The 21,650-nt window shown below is 47.6% G+C and overlaps 15 non-coding genes across 15 annotated transcripts; all 15 read right to left on the bottom strand.

Moving 5' to 3' along the window:
* Positions 1-711: 711 nt before the first annotated feature.
* LOC142721015 (U2 spliceosomal RNA) lies at positions 712-902 on the bottom strand. The gene has a single exon (XR_012873773.1). It is a non-coding gene; the product is annotated as a U2 spliceosomal RNA (small nuclear RNA).
* Positions 903-2,155: 1,253 nt separating this feature from the next.
* LOC142721101 (U2 spliceosomal RNA) lies at positions 2,156-2,346 on the bottom strand. The gene has a single exon (XR_012873857.1). It is a non-coding gene; the product is annotated as a U2 spliceosomal RNA (small nuclear RNA).
* Positions 2,347-3,623: 1,277 nt separating this feature from the next.
* LOC142721049 (U2 spliceosomal RNA) lies at positions 3,624-3,814 on the bottom strand. The gene has a single exon (XR_012873807.1). It is a non-coding gene; the product is annotated as a U2 spliceosomal RNA (small nuclear RNA).
* A 1,292-nt stretch (positions 3,815-5,106) lies between these two features.
* On the bottom strand, positions 5,107-5,297 carry LOC142721014 (U2 spliceosomal RNA). Its single transcript, XR_012873772.1, has one exon. It is a non-coding gene; the product is annotated as a U2 spliceosomal RNA (small nuclear RNA).
* A 1,269-nt stretch (positions 5,298-6,566) lies between these two features.
* On the bottom strand, positions 6,567-6,757 carry LOC142721013 (U2 spliceosomal RNA). The gene has a single exon (XR_012873771.1). It is a non-coding gene; the product is annotated as a U2 spliceosomal RNA (small nuclear RNA).
* Positions 6,758-8,049: 1,292 nt separating this feature from the next.
* LOC142721011 (U2 spliceosomal RNA) lies at positions 8,050-8,240 on the bottom strand. The gene has a single exon (XR_012873768.1). It is a non-coding gene; the product is annotated as a U2 spliceosomal RNA (small nuclear RNA).
* Positions 8,241-9,540: 1,300 nt separating this feature from the next.
* LOC142721089 (U2 spliceosomal RNA) lies at positions 9,541-9,731 on the bottom strand. Its single transcript, XR_012873844.1, has one exon. It is a non-coding gene; the product is annotated as a U2 spliceosomal RNA (small nuclear RNA).
* A 1,257-nt stretch (positions 9,732-10,988) lies between these two features.
* LOC142721010 (U2 spliceosomal RNA) lies at positions 10,989-11,179 on the bottom strand. Its single transcript, XR_012873767.1, has one exon. It is a non-coding gene; the product is annotated as a U2 spliceosomal RNA (small nuclear RNA).
* Positions 11,180-12,479: 1,300 nt separating this feature from the next.
* LOC142721009 (U2 spliceosomal RNA) lies at positions 12,480-12,670 on the bottom strand. The gene has a single exon (XR_012873766.1). It is a non-coding gene; the product is annotated as a U2 spliceosomal RNA (small nuclear RNA).
* A 1,292-nt stretch (positions 12,671-13,962) lies between these two features.
* On the bottom strand, positions 13,963-14,153 carry LOC142721077 (U2 spliceosomal RNA). The gene has a single exon (XR_012873832.1). It is a non-coding gene; the product is annotated as a U2 spliceosomal RNA (small nuclear RNA).
* A 1,261-nt stretch (positions 14,154-15,414) lies between these two features.
* LOC142721007 (U2 spliceosomal RNA) lies at positions 15,415-15,605 on the bottom strand. The gene has a single exon (XR_012873765.1). It is a non-coding gene; the product is annotated as a U2 spliceosomal RNA (small nuclear RNA).
* A 1,200-nt stretch (positions 15,606-16,805) lies between these two features.
* Positions 16,806-16,996, bottom strand: LOC142721006 (U2 spliceosomal RNA). The gene has a single exon (XR_012873764.1). It is a non-coding gene; the product is annotated as a U2 spliceosomal RNA (small nuclear RNA).
* A 1,272-nt stretch (positions 16,997-18,268) lies between these two features.
* On the bottom strand, positions 18,269-18,459 carry LOC142721004 (U2 spliceosomal RNA). Its single transcript, XR_012873762.1, has one exon. It is a non-coding gene; the product is annotated as a U2 spliceosomal RNA (small nuclear RNA).
* A 1,300-nt stretch (positions 18,460-19,759) lies between these two features.
* Positions 19,760-19,950, bottom strand: LOC142721003 (U2 spliceosomal RNA). The gene has a single exon (XR_012873761.1). It is a non-coding gene; the product is annotated as a U2 spliceosomal RNA (small nuclear RNA).
* Positions 19,951-21,262: 1,312 nt separating this feature from the next.
* Positions 21,263-21,453, bottom strand: LOC142721002 (U2 spliceosomal RNA). The gene has a single exon (XR_012873760.1). It is a non-coding gene; the product is annotated as a U2 spliceosomal RNA (small nuclear RNA).
* Between the last annotated feature and the right edge of the window lie 197 nt (positions 21,454-21,650).

Raw genomic sequence — 21,650 nt, 5'->3', positions numbered from 1 at the left:
AAGAGGGAGACAAGGGACTGCAAAATGGAAAATAGGCATCCACCAACTTTACAGACAACTTCTCCTTGCTCCTACAACCTCCATCCTTGCACAGTTTGTTATTCTTCTAGGTAACATAGTAACAAATCCAAATTGCTGCTCTCTTTGTAGGCAAGCAAGGCTTTGTTGCAACTGCAATTCTTACTTCTTCTTGAAATGTAGGGACGACAGTACATTCCATCACATCCATCTAGTGTACACAGGTAGGTCCATTGTGGCGGGCAGGCGAGCGGGCGGGCTGCTTTATTGGCTGTTTGCTGTTCCCCTACTCCACTCCACTATTTGACTGTTGTGCTGCATCAATCAATCAATCAATCAATCAATCAATCAATCAATCAATCAATCAATCAATCAATCAATCAATCAATCAATCAGTGGCTGGCTCAGGTGCAGCTCTTTAACTTACCTAAAAGGGAGGGCGGAGAGAAGACAAGGAAGGTGAATGAGGTGTTCCAATGTGAAATGCCGGAAACACAGAAACACAGACGACACACAACAAGAGGTGGCAATCTATTCATTAATTGCATTTAATCAATGAGCTCATTATCACTCATGCATTGTCCAACAGGTGTTGAAATAATGGGATTAAAAGGGGAGATCCCTTCAGAAAGACAGAAACAATAGCAAAGACAAAAAACACTTTTGGAATCTGCTTTTAGTCAACACATAAGGAAAGGGTGCACCGGTCCTGGAAATACTGCAATACCAGGTCAATGCGTGGAGTGGACAGAGCAAGCTCTATTTCCATCTCCCTGTTCTAAAAATCCATTTAATATATGGTCCCCAGATAGGGGACGTATCAGATATTAAACTGATAAGAACAGATACTACACTTGATCTTAGCCAAAAGGCCGAGAAGCGATAACCCGAACGGGCCGCGCGTTGCCCGAGCCTGCCCGATACTGCTGTTCAGCCCTTGCAGCGATTCAGCCTACTTCTAGGCAATTCCATGGGGCCCTGCAGGCTCACACACTCACAGCTAGAAGCCAGACAGGATTTGCTTCTTTTGCTTGCACCACAATGCAGTGCTGAAAGAGGAGGAATCTACATAAAAACGCCTTCCTGGCAACGCCCAAATGCCCTGCTGCCATGCAGATAAACACTGGCAGCGGCAGCAAGTGCATGCCCACAGCCACCCCTTGTTCCTTCACACCTTGTATCAGCTGTAATCCAGTCCAGTCCAGTGCTGCCTGCTGAGCAGCACTGACCAACACTGCCTGGGCCCAGGCTTTTATCTCTGAGGCCCCATTATGATGTCAGAAAGCTGGCTCTGGAATCCTGAGGGCTCCACTATGACACGTGCAAAGTTCCGTCTGAACTTTATATAAGACGGTGAGGCTCAGTCAGTCACTCAGTGTTGCCTGAGAGGGCAACACTGCAACAGCCGGCCGCCAGGCTGTCTTTTTTTTGCACAGCTAGTTGCCTCCAGGAGGCCACAAGAGGGAGACAAGGGACTGCAAAATGGAAAATAGGCATCCACCAACTTTACAGACAACTTCTCCTTGCTCCTACAACCTCCATCCTTGCACAGTTTGTTATTCTTCTAGGTAACATAGTAACAAATCCAAATTGCTGCTCTCTTTGTAGGCAAGCAAGGCTTTGTTGCAACTGCAATTCTTACTTCTTCTTGAAATGTAGGGACGACAGTACATTCCATCACATCCATCTAGTGTACACAGGTAGGTCCATTGTGGCGGGCAGGCGAGCGGGCGGGCTGCTTTATTGGCTGTTTGCTGTTCCCCTACTCCACTCCACTATTTGACTGTTGTGCTGCATCAATCAATCAATCAATCAATCAATCAATCAATCAATCAATCAGTGGCTGGCTCAGGTGCAGCTCTTTAACTTACCTAAAAGGGAGGGCGGAGAGAAGACAAGGAAGGTGAATGAGGTGTTCCAATGTGAAATGCCGGAAACACAGAAACACAGACGACACACAACAAGAGGTGGCAATCTATTCATTAATTGCATTTAATCAATGAGCTCATTATCACTCATGCATTGTCCAACAGGTGTTGAAATAATGGGATTAAAAGGGGAGATCCCTTCAGAAAGACAGAAACAATAGCAAAGACAAAAAACACTTTTGGAATCTGCTTTTAGTCAACACATAAGGAAAGGGTGCACCGGTCCTGGAAATACTGCAATACCAGGTCAATGCGTGGAGTGGACAGAGCAAGCTCTAGTTCCATCTCCCCGTTCTAAAAATCCATTTAATATATGGTCCCCAGATAGGGGACGTATCAGATATTAAACTGATAAGAACAGATACTACACTTGATCTTAGCCAAAAGGCCGAGAAGCGATAACCCGAACGGGCCGCGCGTTGCCCGAGCCTGCCCGATACTGCTGTTCAGCCCTTGCAGCGATTCAGCCTACTTCTAGGCAATTCCATGGGGCCCTGCAGGCTCACACACTCACAGCTAGAAGCCAGACAGGATTTGCTTCTTTTGCTTGCACCACAATGCAGTGCTGAAAGAGGAGGAATCTACATAAAAACGCCTTCCTGGCAACGCCCAAATGCCCTGCTGCCATGCAGATAAACACTGGCAGCGGCAGCAAGTGCATGCCCACAGCCACCCCTTGTTCCTTCACACCTTGTATCAGCTGTAATCCAGTCCAGTCCAGTGCTGCCTGCTGAGCAGCACTGACCAACACTGCCTGGGCCCAGGCTTTTATCTCTGAGGCCCCATTATGATGTCAGAAAGCTGGCTCTGGAATCCTGAGGGCTCCACTATGACACGTGCAAAGTTCCGTCTGAACTTTATATAAGACGGTGAGGCTCAGTCAGTCACTCAGTGTTGCCTGAGAGGGCAACACTGCAACAGCCGGCCGCCAGGCTGTCTTTTTTTTGCACAGCTAGTTGCCTCCAGGAGGCCACAAGAGGGAGACAAGGGACTGCAAAATGGAAAATAGGCATCCACCAACTTTACAGACAACTTCTCCTTGCTCCTACAACCTCCATCCTTGCACAGTTTGTTATTCTTCTAGGTAACATAGTAACAAATCCAAATTGCTGCTCTCTTTGTAGGCAAGCAAGGCTTTGTTGCAACTGCAATTCTTACTTCTTCTTGAAATGTAGGGACGACAGTACATTCCATCACATCCATCTAGTGTACACAGGTAGGTCCATTGTGGCGGGCAGGCGAGCGGGCGGGCTGCTTTATTGGCTGTTTGCTGTTCCCCTACTCCACTCCACTATTTGACTGTTGTGCTGCATCAATCAATCAATCAATCAATCAATCAATCAATCAATCAATCAATCAATCAATCAATCAATCAATCAGTGGCTGGCTCAGGTGCAGCTCTTTAACTTACCTAAAAGGGAGGGCGGAGAGAAGACAAGGAAGGTGAATGAGGTGTTCCAATGTGAAATGCCGGAAACACAGAAACACAGACGACACACAACAAGAGGTGGCAATCTATTCATTAATTGCATTTAATCAATGAGCTCATTATCACTCATGCATTGTCCAACAGGTGTTGAAATAATGGGATTAAAAGGGGAGATCCCTTCAGAAAGACAGAAACAATAGCAAAGACAAAAAACACTTTTGGAATCTGCTTTTAGTCAACACATAAGGAAAGGGTGCACCGGTCCTGGAAATACTGCAATACCAGGTCAATGCGTGGAATGGACAGAGCAAGCTCTATTTCCATCTCCCTGTTCTAAAAATCCATTTAATATATGGTCCCCAGATAGGGGACGTATCAGATATTAAACTGATAAGAACAGATACTACACTTGATCTTAGCCAAAAGGCCGAGAAGCGATAACCCGAACGGGCCGCGCGTTGCCCGAGCCTGCCCGATACTGCTGTTCAGCCCTTGCAGCGATTCAGCCTACTTCTAGGCAATTCCATGGGGCCCTGCAGGCTCACACACTCACAGCTACACGGGAGGTGAATAAAGGCCGGAGAGGAAGCCAGACAGGATTTGCTTCTTTTGCTTGCACCACAATGCAGTGCTGAAAGAGGAGGAATCTACATAAAAACGCCTTCCTGGCAACGCCCAAATGCCCTGCTGCCATGCAGATAAACACTGGCAGCGGCAGCAAGTGCATGCCCACAGCCACCCCTTGTTCCTTCACACCTTGTATCAGCTGTAATCCAGTCCAGTCCAGTGCTGCCTGCTGAGCAGCACTGACCAACACTGCCTGGGCCCAGGCTTTTATCTCTGAGGCCCCATTATGATGTCAGAAAGCTGGCTCTGGAATCCTGAGGGCTCCACTATGACACGTGCAAAGTTCCGTCTGAACTTTATATAAGACGGTGAGGCTCAGTCAGTCACTCAGTGTTGCCTGAGAGGGCAACACTGCAACAGCCGGCCGCCAGGCTGTCTTTTTTTTGCACAGCTAGTTGCCTCCAGGAGGCCACAAGAGGGAGACAAGGGACTGCAAAATGGAAAATAGGCATCCACCAACTTTACAGACAACTTCTCCTTGCTCCTACAACCTCCATCCTTGCACAGTTTGTTATTCTTCTAGGTAACATAGTAACAAATCCAAATTGCTGCTCTCTTTGTAGGCAAGCAAGGCTTTGTTGCAACTGCAATTCTTACTTCTTCTTGAAATGTAGGGACGACAGTACATTCCATCACATCCATCTAGTGTACACAGGTAGGTCCATTGTGGCGGGCAGGCGAGCGGGCGGGCTGCTTTATTGGCTGTTTGCTGTTCCCCTACTCCACTCCACTATTTGACTGTTGTGCTGCATCAATCAATCAATCAATCAATCAATCAATCAATCAATCAATCAATCAATCAATCAGTGGCTGGCTCAGGTGCAGCTCTTTAACTTACCTAAAAGGGAGGGCGGAGAGAAGACAAGGAAGGTGAATGAGGTGTTCCAATGTGAAATGCCGGAAACACAGAAACACAGACGACACACAACAAGAGGTGGCAATCTATTCATTAATTGCATTTAATCAATGAGCTCATTATCACTCATGCATTGTCCAACAGGTGTTGAAATAATGGGATTAAAAGGGGAGATCCCTTCAGAAAGACAGAAACAATAGCAAAGACAAAAAACACTTTTGGAATCTGCTTTTAGTCAACACATAAGGAAAGGGTGCACCGGTCCTGGAAATACTGCAATACCAGGTCAATGCGTGGAGTGGACAGAGCAAGCTCTATTTCCATCTCCCTGTTCTAAAAATCCATTTAATATATGGTCCCCAGATAGGGGACGTATCAGATATTAAACTGATAAGAACAGATACTACACTTGATCTTAGCCAAAAGGCCGAGAAGCGATAACCCGAACGGGCCGCGCGTTGCCCGAGCCTGCCCGATACTGCTGTTCAGCCCTTGCAGCGATTCAGCCTACTTCTAGGCAATTCCATGGGGCCCTGCAGGCTCACACACTCACAGCTAGAAGCCAGACAGGATTTGCTTCTTTTGCTTGCACCACAATGCAGTGCTGAAAGAGGAGGAATCTACATAAAAACGCCTTCCTGGCAACGCCCAAATGCCCTGCTGCCATGCAGATAAACACTGGCAGCGGCAGCAAGTGCATGCCCACAGCCACCCCTTGTTCCTTCACACCTTGTATCAGCTGTAATCCAGTCCAGTCCAGTGCTGCCTGCTGAGCAGCACTGACCAACACTGCCTGGGCCCAGGCTTTTATCTCTGAGGCCCCATTATGATGTCAGAAAGCTGGCTCTGGAATCCTGAGGGCTCCACTATGACACGTGCAAAGTTCCGTCTGAACTTTATATAAGACGGTGAGGCTCAGTCAGTCACTCAGTGTTGCCTGAGAGGGCAACACTGCAACAGCCGGCCGCCAGGCTGTCTTTTTTTTGCACAGCTAGTTGCCTCCAGGAGGCCACAAGAGGGAGACAAGGGACTGCAAAATGGAAAATAGGCATCCACCAACTTTACAGACAACTTCTCCTTGCTCCTACAACCTCCATCCTTGCACAGTTTGTTATTCTTCTAGGTAACATAGTAACAAATCCAAATTGCTGCTCTCTTTGTAGGCAAGCAAGGCTTTGTTGCAACTGCAATTCTTACTTCTTCTTGAAATGTAGGGACGACAGTACATTCCATCACATCCATCTAGTGTACACAGGTAGGTCCATTGTGGCGGGCAGGCGAGCGGGCGGGCTGCTTTATTGGCTGTTTGCTGTTCCCCTACTCCACTCCACTATTTGACTGTTGTGCTGCATCAATCAATCAATCAATCAATCAATCAATCAATCAATCAATCAATCAATCAATCAATCAGTGGCTGGCTCAGGTGCAGCTCTTTAACTTACCTAAAAGGGAGGGCGGAGAGAAGACAAGGAAGGTGAATGAGGTGTTCCAATGTGAAATGCCGGAAACACAGAAACACAGACGACACACAACAAGAGGTGGCAATCTATTCATTAATTGCATTTAATCAATGAGCTCATTATCACTCATGCATTGTCCAACAGGTGTTGAAATAATGGGATTAAAAGGGGAGATCCCTTCAGAAAGACAGAAACAATAGCAAAGACAAAAAACACTTTTGGAATCTGCTTTTAGTCAACACATAAGGAAAGGGTGCACCGGTCCTGGAAATACTGCAATACCAGGTCAATGCGTGGAGTGGACAGAGCAAGCTCTATTTCCATCTCCCTGTTCTAAAAATCCATTTAATATATGGTCCCCAGATAGGGGACGTATCAGATATTAAACTGATAAGAACAGATACTACACTTGATCTTAGCCAAAAGGCCGAGAAGCGATAACCCGAACGGGCCGCGCGTTGCCCGAGCCTGCCCGATACTGCTGTTCAGCCCTTGCAGCGATTCAGCCTACTTCTAGGCAATTCCATGGGGCCCTGCAGGCTCACACACTCACAGCTACACGGGAGGTGAATAAAGGCCGGAGAGGAAGCCAGACAGGATTTGCTTCTTTTGCTTGCACCACAATGCAGTGCTGAAAGAGGAGGAATCTACATAAAAACGCCTTCCTGGCAACGCCCAAATGCCCTGCTGCCATGCAGATAAACACTGGCAGCGGCAGCAAGTGCATGCCCACAGCCACCCCTTGTTCCTTCACACCTTGTATCAGCTGTAATCCAGTCCAGTCCAGTGCTGCCTGCTGAGCAGCACTGACCAACACTGCCTGGGCCCAGGCTTTTATCTCTGAGGCCCCATTATGATGTCAGAAAGCTGGCTCTGGAATCCTGAGGGCTCCACTATGACACGTGCAAAGTTCCGTCTGAACTTTATATAAGACGGTGAGGCTCAGTCAGTCACTCAGTGTTGCCTGAGAGGGCAACACTGCAACAGCCGGCCGCCAGGCTGTCTTTTTTTTGCACAGCTAGTTGCCTCCAGGAGGCCACAAGAGGGAGACAAGGGACTGCAAAATGGAAAATAGGCATCCACCAACTTTACAGACAACTTCTCCTTGCTCCTACAACCTCCATCCTTGCACAGTTTGTTATTCTTCTAGGTAACATAGTAACAAATCCAAATTGCTGCTCTCTTTGTAGGCAAGCAAGGCTTTGTTGCAACTGCAATTCTTACTTCTTCTTGAAATGTAGGGACGACAGTACATTCCATCACATCCATCTAGTGTACACAGGTAGGTCCATTGTGGCGGGCAGGCGAGCGGGCGGGCTGCTTTATTGGCTGTTTGCTGTTCCCCTACTCCACTCCACTATTTGACTGTTGTGCTGCATCAATCAATCAATCAATCAATCAATCAATCAATCAATCAATCAATCAATCAATCAGTGGCTGGCTCAGGTGCAGCTCTTTAACTTACCTAAAAGGGAGGGCGGAGAGAAGACAAGGAAGGTGAATGAGGTGTTCCAATGTGAAATGCCGGAAACACAGAAACACAGACGACACACAACAAGAGGTGGCAATCTATTCATTAATTGCATTTAATCAATGAGCTCATTATCACTCATGCATTGTCCAACAGGTGTTGAAATAATGGGATTAAAAGGGGAGATCCCTTCAGAAAGACAGAAACAATAGCAAAGACAAAAAACACTTTTGGAATCTGCTTTTAGTCAACACATAAGGAAAGGGTGCACCGGTCCTGGAAATACTGCAATACCAGGTCAATGCGTGGAGTGGACAGAGCAAGCTCTATTTCCATCTCCCTGTTCTAAAAATCCATTTAATATATGGTCCCCAGATAGGGGACGTATCAGATATTAAACTGATAAGAACAGATACTACACTTGATCTTAGCCAAAAGGCCGAGAAGCGATAACCCGAACGGGCCGCGCGTTGCCCGAGCCTGCCCGATACTGCTGTTCAGCCCTTGCAGCGATTCAGCCTACTTCTAGGCAATTCCATGGGGCCCTGCAGGCTCACACACTCACAGCTACACGGGAGGTGAATAAAGGCCGGAGAGGAAGCCAGACAGGATTTGCTTCTTTTGCTTGCACCACAATGCAGTGCTGAAAGAGGAGGAATCTACATAAAAACGCCTTCCTGGCAACGCCCAAATGCCCTGCTGCCATGCAGATAAACACTGGCAGCGGCAGCAAGTGCATGCCCACAGCCACCCCTTGTTCCTTCACACCTTGTATCAGCTGTAATCCAGTCCAGTCCAGTGCTGCCTGCTGAGCAGCACTGACCAACACTGCCTGGGCCCAGGCTTTTATCTCTGAGGCCCCATTATGATGTCAGAAAGCTGGCTCTGGAATCCTGAGGGCTCCACTATGACACGTGCAAAGTTCCGTCTGAACTTTATATAAGACGGTGAGGCTCAGTCAGTCACTCAGTGTTGCCTGAGAGGGCAACACTGCAACAGCCGGCCGCCAGGCTGTCTTTTTTTTGCACAGCTAGTTGCCTCCAGGAGGCCACAAGAGGGAGACAAGGGACTGCAAAATGGAAAATAGGCATCCACCAACTTTACAGACAACTTCTCCTTGCTCCTACAACCTCCATCCTTGCACAGTTTGTTATTCTTCTAGGTAACATAGTAACAAATCCAAATTGCTGCTCTCTTTGTAGGCAAGCAAGGCTTTGTTGCAACTGCAATTCTTACTTCTTCTTGAAATGTAGGGACGACAGTACATTCCATCACATCCATCTAGTGTACACAGGTAGGTCCATTGTGGCGGGCAGGCGAGCGGGCGGGCTGCTTTATTGGCTGTTTGCTGTTCCCCTACTCCACTCCACTATTTGACTGTTGTGCTGCATCAATCAATCAATCAATCAATCAATCAATCAATCAATCAATCAATCAATCAATCAATCAATCAGTGGCTGGCTCAGGTGCAGCTCTTTAACTTACCTAAAAGGGAGGGCGGAGAGAAGACAAGGAAGGTGAATGAGGTGTTCCAATGTGAAATGCCGGAAACACAGAAACACAGACGACACACAACAAGAGGTGGCAATCTATTCATTAATTGCATTTAATCAATGAGCTCATTATCACTCATGCATTGTCCAACAGGTGTTGAAATAATGGGATTAAAAGGGGAGATCCCTTCAGAAAGACAGAAACAATAGCAAAGACAAAAAACACTTTTGGAATCTGCTTTTAGTCAACACATAAGGAAAGGGTGCACCGGTCCTGGAAATACTGCAATACCAGGTCAATGCGTGGAGTGGACAGAGCAAGCTCTAGTTCCATCTCCCCGTTCTAAAAATCCATTTAATATATGGTCCCCAGATAGGGGACGTATCAGATATTAAACTGATAAGAACAGATACTACACTTGATCTTAGCCAAAAGGCCGAGAAGCGATAACCCGAACGGGCCGCGCGTTGCCCGAGCCTGCCCGATACTGCTGTTCAGCCCTTGCAGCGATTCAGCCTACTTCTAGGCAATTCCATGGGGCCCTGCAGGCTCACACACTCACAGCTAGAAGCCAGACAGGATTTGCTTCTTTTGCTTGCACCACAATGCAGTGCTGAAAGAGGAGGAATCTACATAAAAACGCCTTCCTGGCAACGCCCAAATGCCCTGCTGCCATGCAGATAAACACTGGCAGCGGCAGCAAGTGCATGCCCACAGCCACCCCTTGTTCCTTCACACCTTGTATCAGCTGTAATCCAGTCCAGTCCAGTGCTGCCTGCTGAGCAGCACTGACCAACACTGCCTGGGCCCAGGCTTTTATCTCTGAGGCCCCATTATGATGTCAGAAAGCTGGCTCTGGAATCCTGAGGGCTCCACTATGACACGTGCAAAGTTCCGTCTGAACTTTATATAAGACGGTGAGGCTCAGTCAGTCACTCAGTGTTGCCTGAGAGGGCAACACTGCAACAGCCGGCCGCCAGGCTGTCTTTTTTTTGCACAGCTAGTTGCCTCCAGGAGGCCACAAGAGGGAGACAAGGGACTGCAAAATGGAAAATAGGCATCCACCAACTTTACAGACAACTTCTCCTTGCTCCTACAACCTCCATCCTTGCACAGTTTGTTATTCTTCTAGGTAACATAGTAACAAATCCAAATTGCTGCTCTCTTTGTAGGCAAGCAAGGCTTTGTTGCAACTGCAATTCTTACTTCTTCTTGAAATGTAGGGACGACAGTACATTCCATCACATCCATCTAGTGTACACAGGTAGGTCCATTGTGGCGGGCAGGCGAGCGGGCGGGCTGCTTTATTGGCTGTTTGCTGTTCCCCTACTCCACTCCACTATTTGACTGTTGTGCTGCATCAATCAATCAATCAATCAATCAATCAATCAATCAATCAATCAATCAGTGGCTGGCTCAGGTGCAGCTCTTTAACTTACCTAAAAGGGAGGGCGGAGAGAAGACAAGGAAGGTGAATGAGGTGTTCCAATGTGAAATGCCGGAAACACAGAAACACAGACGACACACAACAAGAGGTGGCAATCTATTCATTAATTGCATTTAATCAATGAGCTCATTATCACTCATGCATTGTCCAACAGGTGTTGAAATAATGGGATTAAAAGGGGAGATCCCTTCAGAAAGACAGAAACAATAGCAAAGACAAAAAACACTTTTGGAATCTGCTTTTAGTCAACACATAAGGAAAGGGTGCACCGGTCCTGGAAATACTGCAATACCAGGTCAATGCGTGGAGTGGACAGAGCAAGCTCTATTTCCATCTCCCTGTTCTAAAAATCCATTTAATATATGGTCCCCAGATAGGGGACGTATCAGATATTAAACTGATAAGAACAGATACTACACTTGATCTTAGCCAAAAGGCCGAGAAGCGATAACCCGAACGGGCCGCGCGTTGCCCGAGCCTGCCCGATACTGCTGTTCAGCCCTTGCAGCGATTCAGCCTACTTCTAGGCAATTCCATGGGGCCCTGCAGGCTCACACACTCACAGCTACACGGGAGGTGAATAAAGGCCGGAGAGGAAGCCAGACAGGATTTGCTTCTTTTGCTTGCACCACAATGCAGTGCTGAAAGAGGAGGAATCTACATAAAAACGCCTTCCTGGCAACGCCCAAATGCCCTGCTGCCATGCAGATAAACACTGGCAGCGGCAGCAAGTGCATGCCCACAGCCACCCCTTGTTCCTTCACACCTTGTATCAGCTGTAATCCAGTCCAGTCCAGTGCTGCCTGCTGAGCAGCACTGACCAACACTGCCTGGGCCCAGGCTTTTATCTCTGAGGCCCCATTATGATGTCAGAAAGCTGGCTCTGGAATCCTGAGGGCTCCACTATGACACGTGCAAAGTTCCGTCTGAACTTTATATAAGACGGTGAGGCTCAGTCAGTCACTCAGTGTTGCCTGAGAGGGCAACACTGCAACAGCCGGCCGCCAGGCTGTCTTTTTTTTGCACAGCTAGTTGCCTCCAGGAGGCCACAAGAGGGAGACAAGGGACTGCAAAATGGAAAATAGGCATCCACCAACTTTACAGACAACTTCTCCTTGCTCCTACAACCTCCATCCTTGCACAGTTTGTTATTCTTCTAGGTAACATAGTAACAAATCCAAATTGCTGCTCTCTTTGTAGGCAAGCAAGGCTTTGTTGCAACTGCAATTCTTACTTCTTCTTGAAATGTAGGGACGACAGTACATTCCATCACATCCATCTAGTGTACACAGGTAGGTCCATTGTGGCGGGCAGGCGAGCGGGCGGGCTGCTTTATTGGCTGTTTGCTGTTCCCCTACTCCACTCCACTATTTGACTGTTGTGCTGCATCAATCAATCAATCAATCAATCAATCAATCAATCAATCAATCAATCAATCAATCAATCAATCAGTGGCTGGCTCAGGTGCAGCTCTTTAACTTACCTAAAAGGGAGGGCGGAGAGAAGACAAGGAAGGTGAATGAGGTGTTCCAATGTGAAATGCCGGAAACACAGAAACACAGACGACACACAACAAGAGGTGGCAATCTATTCATTAATTGCATTTAATCAATGAGCTCATTATCACTCATGCATTGTCCAACAGGTGTTGAAATAATGGGATTAAAAGGGGAGATCCCTTCAGAAAGACAGAAACAATAGCAAAGACAAAAAACACTTTTGGAATCTGCTTTTAGTCAACACATAAGGAAAGGGTGCACCGGTCCTGGAAATACTGCAATACCAGGTCAATGCGTGGAGTGGACAGAGCAAGCTCTATTTCCATCTCCCTGTTCTAAAAATCCATTTAATATATGGTCCCCAGATAGGGGACGTATCAGATATTAAACTGATAAGAACAGATACTACACTTGATCTTAGCCAAAAGGCCGAGAAGCGATAACCCGAACGGGCCGCGCGTTGCCCGAGCCTGCCCGATACTGCTGTTCAGCCCTTGCAGCGATTCAGCCTACTTCTAGGCAATTCCATGGGGCCCTGCAGGCTCACACACTCACAGCTACACGGGAGGTGAATAAAGGCCGGAGAGGAAGCCAGACAGGATTTGCTTCTTTTGCTTGCACCACAATGCAGTGCTGAAAGAGGAGGAATCTACATAAAAACGCCTTCCTGGCAACGCCCAAATGCCCTGCTGCCATGCAGATAAACACTGGCAGCGGCAGCAAGTGCATGCCCACAGCCACCCCTTGTTCCTTCACACCTTGTATCAGCTGTAATCCAGTCCAGTCCAGTGCTGCCTGCTGAGCAGCACTGACCAACACTGCCTGGGCCCAGGCTTTTATCTCTGAGGCCCCATTATGATGTCAGAAAGCTGGCTCTGGAATCCTGAGGGCTCCACTATGACACGTGCAAAGTTCCGTCTGAACTTTATATAAGACGGTGAGGCTCAGTCAGTCACTCAGTGTTGCCTGAGAGGGCAACACTGCAACAGCCGGCCGCCAGGCTGTCTTTTTTTTGCACAGCTAGTTGCCTCCAGGAGGCCACAAGAGGGAGACAAGGGACTGCAAAATGGAAAATAGGCATCCACCAACTTTACAGACAACTTCTCCTTGCTCCTACAACCTCCATCCTTGCACAGTTTGTTATTCTTCTAGGTAACATAGTAACAAATCCAAATTGCTGCTCTCTTTGTAGGCAAGCAAGGCTTTGTTGCAACTGCAATTCTTACTTCTTCTTGAAATGTAGGGACGACAGTACATTCCATCACATCCATCTAGTGTACACAGGTAGGTCCATTGTGGCGGGCAGGCGAGCGGGCGGGCTGCTTTATTGGCTGTTTGCTGTTCCCCTACTCCACTCCACTATTTGACTGTTGTGCTGCATCAATCAATCAATCAATCAATCAATCAATCAATCAATCAATCAATCAATCAATCAGTGGCTGGCTCAGGTGCAGCTCTTTAACTTACCTAAAAGGGAGGGCGGAGAGAAGACAAGGAAGGTGAATGAGGTGTTCCAATGTGAAATGCCGGAAACACAGAAACACAGACGACACACAACAAGAGGTGGCAATCTATTCATTAATTGCATTTAATCAATGAGCTCATTATCACTCATGCATTGTCCAACAGGTGTTGAAATAATGGGATTAAAAGGGGAGATCCCTTCAGAAAGACAGAAACAATAGCAAAGACAAAAAACACTTTTGGAATCTGCTTTTAGTCAACACATAAGGAAAGGGTGCACCGGTCCTGGAAATACTGCAATACCAGGTCAATGCGTGGAGTGGACAGAGCAAGCTCTAGTTCCATCTCCCCGTTCTAAAAATCCATTTAATATATGGTCCCCAGATAGGGGACGTATCAGATATTAAACTGATAAGAACAGATACTACACTTGATCTTAGCCAAAAGGCCGAGAAGCGATAACCCGAACGGGCCGCGCGTTGCCCGAGCCTGCCCGATACTGCTGTTCAGCCCTTGCAGCGATTCAGCCTACTTCTAGGCAATTCCATGGGGCCCTGCAGGCTCACACACTCACAGCTAGAAGCCAGACAGGATTTGCTTCTTTTGCTTGCACCACAATGCAGTGCTGAAAGAGGAGGAATCTACATAAAAACGCCTTCCTGGCAACGCCCAAATGCCCTGCTGCCATGCAGATAAACACTGGCAGCGGCAGCAAGTGCATGCCCACAGCCACCCCTTGTTCCTTCACACCTTGTATCAGCTGTAATCCAGTCCAGTCCAGTGCTGCCTGCTGAGCAGCACTGACCAACACTGCCTGGGCCCAGGCTTTTATCTCTGAGGCCCCATTATGATGTCAGAAAGCTGGCTCTGGAATCCTGAGGGCTCCACTATGACACGTGCAAAGTTCCGTCTGAACTTTATATAAGACGGTGAGGCTCAGTCAGTCACTCAGTGTTGCCTGAGAGGGCAACACTGCAACAGCCGGCCGCCAGGCTGTCTTTTTTTTGCACAGCTAGTTGCCTCCAGGAGGCCACAAGAGGGAGACAAGGGACTGCAAAATGGAAAATAGGCATCCACCAACTTTACAGACAACTTCTCCTTGCTCCTACAACCTCCATCCTTGCACAGTTTGTTATTCTTCTAGGTAACATAGTAACAAATCCAAATTGCTGCTCTCTTTGTAGGCAAGCAAGGCTTTGTTGCAACTGCAATTCTTACTTCTTCTTGAAATGTAGGGACGACAGTACATTCCATCACATCCATCTAGTGTACACAGGTAGGTCCATTGTGGCGGGCAGGCGAGCGGGCGGGCTGCTTTATTGGCTGTTTGCTGTTCCCCTACTCCACTCCACTATTTGACTGTTGTGCTGCATCAATCAATCAATCAATCAATCAATCAATCAATCAATCAATCAATCAATCAGTGGCTGGCTCAGGTGCAGCTCTTTAACTTACCTAAAAGGGAGGGCGGAGAGAAGACAAGGAAGGTGAATGAGGTGTTCCAATGTGAAATGCCGGAAACACAGAAACACAGACGACACACAACAAGAGGTGGCAATCTATTCATTAATTGCATTTAATCAATGAGCTCATTATCACTCATGCATTGTCCAACAGGTGTTGAAATAATGGGATTAAAAGGGGAGATCCCTTCAGAAAGACAGAAACAATAGCAAAGACAAAAAACACTTTTGGAATCTGCTTTTAGTCAACACATAAGGAAAGGGTGCACCGGTCCTGGAAATACTGCAATACCAGGTCAATGCGTGGAGTGGACAGAGCAAGCTCTATTTCCATCTCCCTGTTCTAAAAATCCATTTAATATATGGTCCCCAGATAGGGGACGTATCAGATATTAAACTGATAAGAACAGATACTACACTTGATCTTAGCCAAAAGGCCGAGAAGCGATAACCCGAACGGGCCGCGCGTTGCCCGAGCCTGCCCGATACTGCTGTTCAGCCCTTGCAGCGATTCAGCCTACTTCTAGGCAATTCCATGGGGCCCTGCAGGCTCACACACTCACAGCTACACGGGAGGTGAATAAAGGCCGGAGAGGAAGCCAGACAGGATTTGCTTCTTTTGCTTGCACCACAATGCAGTGCTGAAAGAGGAGGAATCTACATAAAAACGCCTTCCTGGCAACGCCCAAATGCCCTGCTGCCATGCAGATAAACACTGGCAGCGGCAGCAAGTGCATGCCCACAGCCACCCCTTGTTCCTTCACACCTTGTATCAGCTGTAATCCAGTCCAGTCCAGTGCTGCCTGCTGAGCAGCACTGACCAACACTGCCTGGGCCCAGGCTTTTATCTCTGAGGCCCCATTATGATGTCAGAAAGCTGGCTCTGGAATCCTGAGGGCTCCACTATGACACGTGCAAAGTTCCGTCTGAACTTTATATAAGACGGTGAGGCTCAGTCAGTCACTCAGTGTTGCCTGAGAGGGCAACACTGCAACAGCCGGCCGCCAGGCTGTCTTTTTTTTGCACAGCTAGTTGCCTCCAGGAGGCCACAAGAGGGAGACAAGGGACTGCAAAATGGAAAATAGGCATCCACCAACTTTACAGACAACTTCTCCTTGCTCCTAGCAAGCAAGGCTTTGTTGCAACTGCAATTCTTACTTCTTCTTGAAATGTAGGGACGACAGTACATTCCATCACATCCATCTAGTGTACACAGGTAGGTCCATTGTGGCGGGCAGGCGAGCGGGCGGGCTGCTTTATTGGCTGTTTGCTGTTCCCCTACTCCACTCCACTATTTGACTGTTGTGCTGCATCAATCAATCAATCAATCAATCAATCAATCAATCAATCAGTGGCTGGCTCAGGTGCAGCTCTTTAACTTACCTAAAAGGGAGGGCGGAGAGAAGACAAGGAAGGTGAATGAGGTGTTCCAATGTGAAATGCCGGAAACACAGAAACACAGACGACACACAACAAGAGGTGGCAATCTATTCATTAATTGCATTTAATCAATGAGCTCATTATCACTCATGCATTGTCCAACAGGTGTTGAAATAATGGGATTAAAAGGGGAGATCCCTTCAGAAAGACAGAAACAATAGCAAAGACAAAAAACACTTTTGGAATCTGCTTTTAGTCAACACATAAGGAAAGGGTGCACCGGTCCTGGAAATACTGCAATACCAGGTCAATGCGTGGAGTGGACAGAGCAAGCTCTATTTCCATCTCCCTGTTCTAAAAATCCATTTAATATATGGTCCCCAGATAGGGGACGTATCAGATATTAAACTGATAAGAACAGATACTACACTTGATCTTAGCCAAAAGGCCGAGAAGCGATAACCCGAACGGGCCGCGCGTTGCCCGAGCCTGCCCGATACTGCTGTTCAGCCCTTGCAGCGATTCAGCCTACTTCTAGGCAATTCCATGGGGCCCTGCAGGCTCACACACTCACAGCTACACGGGAGGTGAATAAAGGCCGGAGAGGAAGCCAGACAGGATTTGCTTCTTTTGCTTGCACCACAATGCAGTGCTGAAAGAGGAGGAATCTACATAAAAACGCCTTCCTGGCAACGCCCAAATGCCCTGCTGCCATGCAGATAAACACTGGCAGCGGCAGCAAGTGCATGCCCACAGCCACCCCTTGTTCCTTCACACCTTGTATCAGCTGTAATCCAGTCCAGTCCAGTGCTGCCTGCTGAGCAGCACTGACCAACACTGCCTGGGCCCAGGCTTTTATCTCTGAGGCCCCATTATGATGTCAGAAAGCTGGCTCTGGAATCCTGAGGGCTCCACTATGACACGTGCAAAGTTCCGTCTGAACTTTATATAAGACGGTGAGGCTCAGTCAGTCACTCAGTGTTGCCTGAGAGGGCAACACTGCAACAGCCGGCCGCCAGGCTGTCTTTTTTTTGCACAGCTAGTTGCCTCCAGGAGGCCACAAGAGGGAGACAAGGGACTGCAAAATGGAAAATAGGCATCCACCAACTTTACAGACAACTTCTCCTTGCTCCTACAACCTCCATCCTTGCACAGTTTGTTATTCTTCTAGGTAACATAGTAACAAATCCAAATTGCTGCTCTCTTTGTAGGCAAGCAAGGCTTTGTTGCAACTGCAATTCTTACTTCTTCTTGAAATGTAGGGACGACAGTACATTCCATCACATCCATCTAGTGTACACAGGTAGGTCCATTGTGGCGGGCAGGCGAGCGGGCGGGCTGCTTTATTGGCTGTTTGCTGTTCCCCTACTCCACTCCACTATTTGACTGTTGTGCTGCATCAATCAATCAATCAATCAATCAATCAATCAATCAGTGGCTGGCTCAGGTGCAGCTCTTTAACTTACCTAAAAGGGAGGGCGGAGAGAAGACAAGGAACGTGAATGAGGTGTTCCAATGTGAAATGCCGGAAACACAGAAACACAGACGACACACAACAAGAGGTGGCAATCTATTCATTAATTGCATTTAATCAATGAGCTCATTATCACTCATGCATTGTCCAACAGGTGTTGAAATAATGGGATTAAAAGGGGAGATCCCTTCAGAAAGACAGAAACAATAGCAAAGACAAAAAACACTTTTGGAATCTGCTTTTAGTCAACACATAAGGAAAGGGTGCACCGGTCCTGGAAATACTGCAATACCAGGTCAATGCGTGGAGTGGACAGAGCAAGCTCTATTTCCATCTCCCTGTTCTAAAAATCCATTTAATATATGGTCCCCAGATAGGGGACGTATCAGATATTAAACTGATAAGAACAGATACTACACTTGATCTTAGCCAAAAGGCCGAGAAGCGATAACCCGAACGGGCCGCGCGTTGCCCGAGCCTGCCCGATACTGCTGTTCAGCCCTTGCAGCGATTCAGCCTACTTCTAGGCAATTCCATGGGGCCCTGCAGGCTCACACACTCACAGCTACACGGGAGGTGAATAAAGGCCGGAGAGGAAGCCAGACAGGATTTGCTTCTTTTGCTTGCACCACAATGCAGTGCTGAAAGAGGAGGAATCTACATAAAAACGCCTTCCTGGCAACGCCCAAATGCCCTGCTGCCATGCAGATAAACACTGGCAGCGGCAGCAAGTGCATGCCCACAGCCACCCCTTGTTCCTTCACACCTTGTATCAGCTGTAATCCAGTCCAGTCCAGTGCTGCCTGCTGAGCAGCACTGACCAACACTGCCTGGGCCCAGGCTTTTATCTCTGAGGCCCCATTATGATGTCAGAAAGCTGGCTCTGGAATCCTGAGGGCTCCACTATGACACGTGCAAAGTTCCGTCTGAACTTTATATAAGACGGTGAGGCTCAGTCAGTCACTCAGTGTTGCCTGAGAGGGCAACACTGCAACAGCCGGCCGCCAGGCTGTCTTTTTTTTGCACAGCTAGTTGCCTCCAGGAGGCCACAAGAGGGAGACAAGGGACTGCAAAATGGAAAATAGGCATCCACCAACTTTACAGACAACTTCTCCTTGCTCCTACAACCTCCATCCTTGCACAGTTTGTTATTCTTCTAGGTAACATAGTAACAAATCCAAATTGCTGCTCTCTTTGTAGGCAAGCAAGGCTTTGTTGCAACTGCAATTCTTACTTCTTCTTGAAATGTAGGGACGACAGTACATTCCATCACATCCATCTAGTGTACACAGGTAGGTCCATTGTGGCGGGCAGGCGAGCGGGCGGGCTGCTTTATTGGCTGTTTGCTGTTCCCCTACTCCACTCCACTATTTGACTGTTGTGCTGCATCAATCAATCAATCAATCAATCAATCAATCAATCAATCAATCAATCAATCAATCAATCAATCAGTGGCTGGCTCAGGTGCAGCTCTTTAACTTACCTAAAAGGGAGGGCGGAGAGAAGACAAGGAAGGTGAATGAGGTGTTCCAATGTGAAATGCCGGAAACACAGAAACACAGACGACACACAACAAGAGGTGGCAATCTATTCATTAATTGCATTTAATCAATGAGCTCATTATCACTCATGCATTGTCCAACAGGTGTTGAAATAATGGGATTAAAAGGGGAGATCCCTTCAGAAAGACAGAAACAATAGCAAAGACAAAAAACACTTTTGGAATCTGCTTTTAGTCAACACATAAGGAAAGGGTGCACCGGTCCTGGAAATACTGCAATACCAGGTCAATGCGTGGAGTGGACAGAGCAAGCTCTATTTCCATCTCCCTGTTCTAAAAATCCATTTAATATATGGTCCCCAGATAGGGGACGTATCAGATATTAAACTGATAAGAACAGATACTACACTTGATCTTAGCCAAAAGGCCGAGAAGCGATAACCCGAACGGGCCGCGCGTTGCCCGAGCCTGCCCGATACTGCTGTTCAGCCCTTGCAGCGATTCAGCCTACTTCTAGGCAATTCCATGGGGCCCTGCAGGCTCACACACTCACAGCTACACGGGAGGTGAATAAAGGCCGGAGAGGAAGCCAGACAGGATTTGCTTCTTTTGCTTGCACCACAATGCAGTGCTGAAAGAGGAGGAATCTACATAAAAACGCCTTCCTGGCAACGCCCAAATGCCCTGCTGCCATGCAGATAAACACTGGCAGCGGCAGCAAGTGCATGCCCACAGCCACCCCTTGTTCCTTCACACCTTGTATCAGCTGTAATCCAGTCCAGTCCAGTGCTGCCTGCTGAGCAGCACTGACCAACACTGCCTGGGCCCAGGCTTTTATCTCTGAGGCCCCATTATGATGTCAGAAAGCTGGCTCTGGAATCCTGAGGGCTCCACTATGACACGTGCAAAGTTCCGTCTGAACTTTATATAAGACGGTGAGGCTCAGTCAGTCACTCAGTGTTGCCTGAGAGGGCAACACTGCAACAGCCGGCCGCCAGGCTGTCTTTTTTTTGCACAGCTAGTTGCCTCCAGGAGGCCACAAGAGGGAGACAAGGGACTGCAAAATGGAAAATAGGCATCCACCAACTTTACAGACAACTTCTCCTTGCTCCTACAACCTCCATCCTTGCACAGTTTGTTATTCTTCTAGGTAACATAGTAACAAATCCAAATTGCTGCTCTCTTTGTAGGCAAGCAAGGCTTTGTTGCAACTGCAATTCTTACTTCTTCTTGAAATGTAGGGACGACAGTACATTCCATCACATCCATCTAGTGTACACAGGTAGGTCCATTGTGGCGGGCAGGCGAGCGGGCGGGCTGCTTTATTGGCTGTTTGCTGTTCCCCTACTCCACTCCACTATTTGACTGTTGTGCTGCATCAATCAATCAATCAATCAATCAATCAATCAATCAATCAATCAATCAATCAATCAATCAATCAATCAATCAATCAGTGGCTGGCTCAGGTGCAGCTCTTTAACTTACCTAAAAGGGAGGGCGGAGAGAAGACAAGGAAGGTGAATGAGGTGTTCCAATGTGAAATGCCGGAAACACAGAAACACAGACGACACACAACAAGAGGTGGCAATCTATTCATTAATTGCATTTAATCAATGAGCTCATTATCACTCATGCATTGTCCAACAGGTGTTGAAATAATGGGATTAAAAGGGGAGATCCCTTCAGAAAGACAGAAACAATAGCAAAGACAAAAAACACTTTTGGAATCTGCTTTTAGTCAACACATAAGGAAAGGGTGCACCGGTCCTGGAAATACTGCAATACCAGGTCAATGCGTGGAGTGGACAGAGCAAGCTCTATTTCCATCTCCCTGTTCTAAAAATCCATTTAATATATGGTCCCCAGATAGGGGACGTATCAGATATTAAACTGATAAGAACAGATACTACACTTGATCTTAGCCAAAAGGCCGAGAAGCGATAACCCGAACGGGCCGCGCGTTGCCCGAGCCTGCCCGATACTGCTGTTCAGCCCTTGCAGCGATTCAGCCTACTTCTAGGCAATTCCATGGGGCCCTGCAGGCTCACACACTCACAGCTACACGGGAGGTGAATAAAGGCCGGAGAGGAAGCCAGACAGGATTTGCTTCTTTTGCTTGCACCACAATGCAGTGCTGAA

The sequence above is a fragment of the Rhinoderma darwinii genome, unplaced genomic scaffold (assembly GCF_050947455.1).
Source record: "Rhinoderma darwinii isolate aRhiDar2 unplaced genomic scaffold, aRhiDar2.hap1 Scaffold_513, whole genome shotgun sequence".
NCBI lineage: Eukaryota > Metazoa > Chordata > Amphibia > Anura > Rhinodermatidae > Rhinoderma > Rhinoderma darwinii.
This window is presented reverse-complemented; position numbering and strand designations above follow the sequence as displayed.